We start from the raw sequence: 6,118 nt of genomic DNA, 5'->3' as shown, positions 1-6,118 counted from the left end.
AGTCTTAGTGCATTCAATCTTATTCATGTGGTAGTTTACTATAAACTGACCAAATGAATCAGGAAGTGACTGTAGGATCAAATCCACTTGCAATTCCCTTGTGCAGTGTCCATACCGAGCTTCTCAAGCTCCTCTAGTCCTTGATCATGGTCAGACCGTGATCATGAACAGACTGCCCTTCGCGCATCTTCGCTTTGAAAAGCCTCTTGGACACTTCAAAACGAGCTGTGCGACTTTGCTCACCATACAACTCTTGCAGGTGTGCCAGTATGTCCCTAGCAGTTCTTTATATTTTCATGCTGGCATTGGAGTTCATTAGACATAGATGCCATCATATAGCATTTTACTCTAATGTCATCGTCCAACCACTTTTTATGCATCTCACGCTGAACATCAGTGGGACGTGCTGGTAATGTGGGGATATCTGAATCGAGTATATAACCTATCTTCTCACAGTCCAAAACTATTTTGAGATTTCTAAGCCAGTCCTTGTAATTGGTTCCGGTCAGTCGGTTGGTCTCAAGAATACGGGTCAAAGGGTTGAAGCCGACATTGTATCTGCAGAGAGTAAAGATTCTAGTTAGACTTTTGTACTTGATCCTAATCTGTTCTAAGGTCTTTTAGAACAAATGTAACTCCCACTATTTTCTCGAATCCCTCACACTCCCCTGGTAGGGGAAACAGAAATCCTACACGACTAGGGTTTCTAGTGGGTACTGCGGTCCCATCGATTTACATGCCATCTCACCTAACAGTTATTGGTGACACATAGATGGATGAGTGTACAACTCTTGTACAATGCTTCTCAAGCATGTTGCAGTGCAACTTGGTCTCTAAGCCATGAAGACCTCACCTAACAGTTATTGGTCCCATTTCTTAGTTAAGTCAGACCCACTGTATAACCGTAGGAATAAAGTCGTCATTGGGTCCTCACCTAACAGTTATTGGTGCCCAACCCCACCTTTACCCTACAACATCTCATGTCTATAGAGAGGTCCAGCCCCCCGATGCAACTTGACCACTGTGTCCAGCCGAGACAAATCAACATCAGAAAGGCCTTAGCAGCTCTACTACAGTGGAAGACCTATTGACTTAATATTGGTTAATCAGGTCTTAGTGTTTGCAACTTGAGCCCTTCATAAGAGGTAATCGAACAATTGGCCAGGTAAGCAGGTGGGAGGCTCCCCTTACTCAGAGAGTAACGTCCTAATTAAGTAACCACCTTTCATGCTTTCCTAGACACCAATTAGATCAATTAATCTAATATGACTTGCTCATGTCGGTTCACTCTCGACTTGATTGAGGAGTTTTGATTTAGGTCTCAATTGGGTTTGCTACATCACATGTAAACCTATCTACCCGACTCGCATTCACATCACATGCAAACGGCTCATCACAGGCAGTTATAATCGCAGCATCAAATAAAGCTAAACTTTAACTAGGTGATGATCATGGATTCTAATTAGGTCGTATACAAGCACATGCACATCAATTGATCAAGTGGTCTTCAACTCTTGAATTGGTTCCAAGCCTCCTTGATTTCGATCCTTGATCAACCCTTGATCCCATCGCCATCACCGCTTGGATCACCTTTCATCTCATGCCTTTGCTTCAACTTGATCGTTGATGTACATCACATCACAGAAATACAACCAGATGTAAAATAAAAATAAAAAATAAATTACATCTCCTTTTAGGAGGCACGCAGGCCTCTCAAAACATCAAACAAGATGCATGCAAGCATCTGAAAAATTACATGACATCGCAGATCACATCGCAGGTCATTACATTTGATACAAAAGGGGTTGAATCCTATGATCATCACCGTATGCAACAATTATAATTTTCAGATCTGAAAACTAACTGATTGTATCATGACATAGGTCGCTGATCATGCTAATCATGATTCTAAACTTTGTAATCCCATTAACAATGCAATTAGAATCATCTTTTTATCACATAAAAATCAGCATGAAAAAATCAGCACCCCTGAAAAAATCTGCATGCAGAATTTTTCAGCATGCATGATCATTTAATTTTCAGATCTAATATGCCTTTAGATATTTAATTCTTACCTTAATCTACGAAGCCTAGGCTCTGATACCCACTGTTGGAAACCCGCCCATGCCGCTGATATTTTCAAAAATTTTCAGATGGCAGCGGAATCGGCATGCGCGAGTTCGACGTTCAAACGCATGAACGTTGTTTCGTGACCTTTCGTAATTAGGTAAGAATTAAAACTTTTAAAACTACTAGGAAGATCAAATCTTCACCTTGCGCGGGTAGATGATCACCGCGAATCTGAATTCGTGGTTTTAGGAAGAGGGTTCGCTTGAAGCCGTTCAAACGTCCGGCCTCTACGGGTATCCACACGAAGTAGAGAACCGATCAAAGCTTTTCTTGTCTTCCCGGGGTGCTAGCTCCCTTGCAAAGACTCCTTTGATGGCTGATCTCTTCTCTTTCTTTCAACTCTTGAAAGTGCTTGAGAGGAGGAAGAAGAAGGATGAAGAAGAGGAAGTAGATGAACCCCCTGCACAGCCTTCTTTCTGTTGCTTGCGCTGGATGAAGAAAGGAAGAGGAGGAATCCGCCAACACTTGGAGGTTCCTTCTTTCTTGCTGCGGCTGCCAACTAAGAGGGAGGAAGAGGGTGGCCACGGCACAAGGGAAGAGGGCTCCAATGCTTAGGGCGCCGGCCTCATGGTGCTTCTTATAGCTATCAAGGGCTCCTCCAAAGTTGGAGCCCTAGATAACTTTCCAAAGAAAGAAGGGGGCGCCGGCCCTAGCTCCTCTCTTCTTGTCGCCCCAAGCAATTAGAGAGGGGCTGATGCCCCTCTTAGTTGGTTAACCTAATCCTCTTCCAAAGAGGATTAAGGTGCCTCTCTCATGGTTTCATCCTAATCTAATTAGGATTAGCCAATTTGGGTTCAATCTATGCTAGTCCCAATCTAATTAGGACTTGAATGGATCATGACTCATTGAACTCTTCAATCCTAATCCAATTAGGAGTCATGTTGATTCATTAGATTAATAATTAATTAGGACTTAAGAAATCCTAATCCAATTAGGATTTGTTTAATTTTAGTCCTAATTCAATTAGGACTCTATTTGAATCCGAAGTCCTAATCCAATTAGGATTTCTACGAATCCTACTCCAAGTAGGAATCCAATTTTAATTCAAAACTCCTAATCTCATTAGGATTGAGGAATCCTATTCCAAGTAGGAATCCCAGTCCTAATCCAATTAGAACTCTAGGTATCCTACCCGAAGTAGGATTCTTGTTTCAAGTCCAATTAATTAATTCCTTTTTCCTTCTTCAACTTCTTATCAATCAAATTGATTTCTTGTGATTCCTAATCACGATTTCAACCATCGGATCGGTCAATACTTCTAGTGTGTGTGACCCCATAGGTTCTATTCTGACTGGTAGTGAGATATATTGTGATCTCTATCACTATATCATTGAAAACTCCTTTCAATGGGTTGGAACGATTCCAACTCAACTCATTAGGGTTTATCGATCATCAAGATAATCCCTATGAGTCCCACCATCCACCAGTGACACCTAGCAGCATGTAGTGGCTACCCAGCAGAATGGAATGATGAACCTCTAGGTGCAGTTAACATGTGATACAGTCCTACTATCGTGGATCCCTACAGGACGGAGGTCATGGACAACTCGTCAAACCCCATCGTCTGTCATATGTCAAGATTTATTCGACTTGAGTTCGATAGTGGAAAACTCTTTTCCACTTTATATTACTGCCCTGGCCAAGGTCTTAGAACTCAGTCTAACAAATCACATAGGATCACTCCTCTTCTATCAAGGTCGATAGATTCCTTATAGGTGCATACCCTACTCCTACAGTGAACCTACTGCAGCCAATCTACACTGCATGGACCCATATGGCTAGAGACCATGTATGTGTGCAGTCAAACTACAATAACCTCACTGTGAGTAGCCGAAGCACCGCAGGTCAAAGGACCAGTCACACTACTGCAACATCAAGCAAGTCACTGACGAGTGGATAGACATCCAAGTGACTTCTTGTCTTGGTCACGCTCAGTACCCTTGTTCTCTAACAAGCACCTGCACTATCACTTCAGTGTCCCTACACTGTGGACTCAAGTCTCGTCCATCCAGAAGGAAAGTGATCTGTGCACTGATCGGATCGATCACCGTCCTCGTGATGATCCATTGATCAGGAGCATTTAGAAATTAATCACCAATGATACATGGCTCAAATTCTCAACTCTTGAGAATATGTATCATCATCTTATTAATTTCTTGGACGATTCATAGACACATAAAATATGAATGAAAAGATGCCTTTTATTTATTCAATAATAAATAGTCAAGTACAAAATTATGTCCCTAGAATCAACAATGTGTCAGCCAAATTGGCTTCTAGGGCATACATCTAACATCCTTTCCCTTGGAGGAGCCTTTTTATGACTGAGCATGACGGCCAAGGTATGTGTATATTAGTTAGAATTAATTTTTTTCTTTTATTTCTAGTTTTCTTCTTATTTTGTAGGTCTTCTTTTCTGAAAATCAACAGCTCAAGATATTCTTCTCTCTCTATTATTTTCTCAATTGTCTCTCATATATAGTTTTCTTGCATTTTTTACATTGAGGACAATGCAATGTTTAAGTTGGGGGGAGGGAAATATTTTGATCAAAAAAAAAAAAAACTTATTTTTGCATTTGATTTATTCTATTACTCTCTTTTCTGAGCAAATGCACATGTATTTTCATATTAAGCTTGTGCAACTATTAAGGCAAGGAACACATGCATACTATGACTGATCAGAGACCTATTATTAGATCCCCACACGTGTACTTAATGACAATAGGAAAGCCTCAGGAGTTCATATTTGTTAACTGCATTTTGTTAGCCTTATCCATAAAAGAAGTATGAGTGTCCTTGTTCGTACCATAAGGTTCATGATTTGGTTTTCATATAAAAATAGGTTGAATATCCCGACTAGATTACTTAGGTGCCTTATGATCCGACCTTGGTTGACCTATAGTCACAATGCAGTCACATATATAATAAAAATATCCATATGGTTCAGTCTACCATCTCTTTTCTTGCACAAAAAAAAAAATCCTTATGATGACAAGTCTGGCCTCGTGGCGTAGTCTGGTTCGAGTAATTAAGCCCGAGGGGTGTTTCACCTAATATCTTGAGCCAATTGGATCGAGAGTCATTGGCTGAAAGCTCGCTACATGGACCTTACTAGAGCCTAATGGGGTTGGACTATTGTAATTGTCATTTGTGTTAAAAAATAAAATAAGCATGAATAGGGTTGGTCGGACTGAACCTAGTGACATGTGGTAATGACTGGTTTGACTCTATTTTATTGGACCTCTGTGTACCCGAGTTGTTTAGTTTGGATTGATGGATCTTTCTTTACTTGCGAACCATTCTTGACAAATTTAGACAACATGTGATATTCTAAAAATTTGATGGATCAGGTTCTAACAAATTGTAGAAAATACTTGTGAACTTAAGTAGTGCACCTAAAACTCAAGCGGTGCCCTGTTGTGGTGGAGGAATTAGTACTCTGAGAAAGTCATGCGATTTGATGCACACTTCACTTTTATATTTTTTTGCCTTGATAGTTGCCATGCTTGAAATATATATCAATTGATTACATGTGTATTAGCTTAAATTTATTTCATATCTTTATTAGAATCTCAGGTCATATAATTCATGATGTTTGTGGGTAACATCCCTGAAAACCCTCACGAGACAACACTCGTCCACTAGGGTAACCTAGGGGTTTAACGGCTTGTTGCACGTGCTAAGTACAATCGTGATTCCTACGAAAGTGAGTACTTATCTTAATTTTATACAATTAGTTCTAATAAAACATCAAAGGATCAACCAACACCTTTTGCACTCTCATTTTATTATCTGCTCAATAATTGCTAGAGACTAGCAATAAGCTAGTTGGGGGGTATGATGAGAGCACAAAAGTGCGATCTATACATCACTTAAATTAGTATTATTGCTAACAAATAATGATAGAAGTGCTGTATTAATATTATATTTTTGTGGGTGCAGGTGATCGTAAATCATAGCTAAAATGCGCATAAGGTTAGCCACATTT

The sequence above is a fragment of the Phoenix dactylifera genome, unplaced genomic scaffold, assembly GCF_009389715.1.
Source record: "Phoenix dactylifera cultivar Barhee BC4 unplaced genomic scaffold, palm_55x_up_171113_PBpolish2nd_filt_p 001034F, whole genome shotgun sequence".
Classification (NCBI taxonomy): domain Eukaryota; kingdom Viridiplantae; phylum Streptophyta; class Magnoliopsida; order Arecales; family Arecaceae; genus Phoenix; species Phoenix dactylifera.
Note: the sequence above shows the minus strand (reverse complement) of the source record.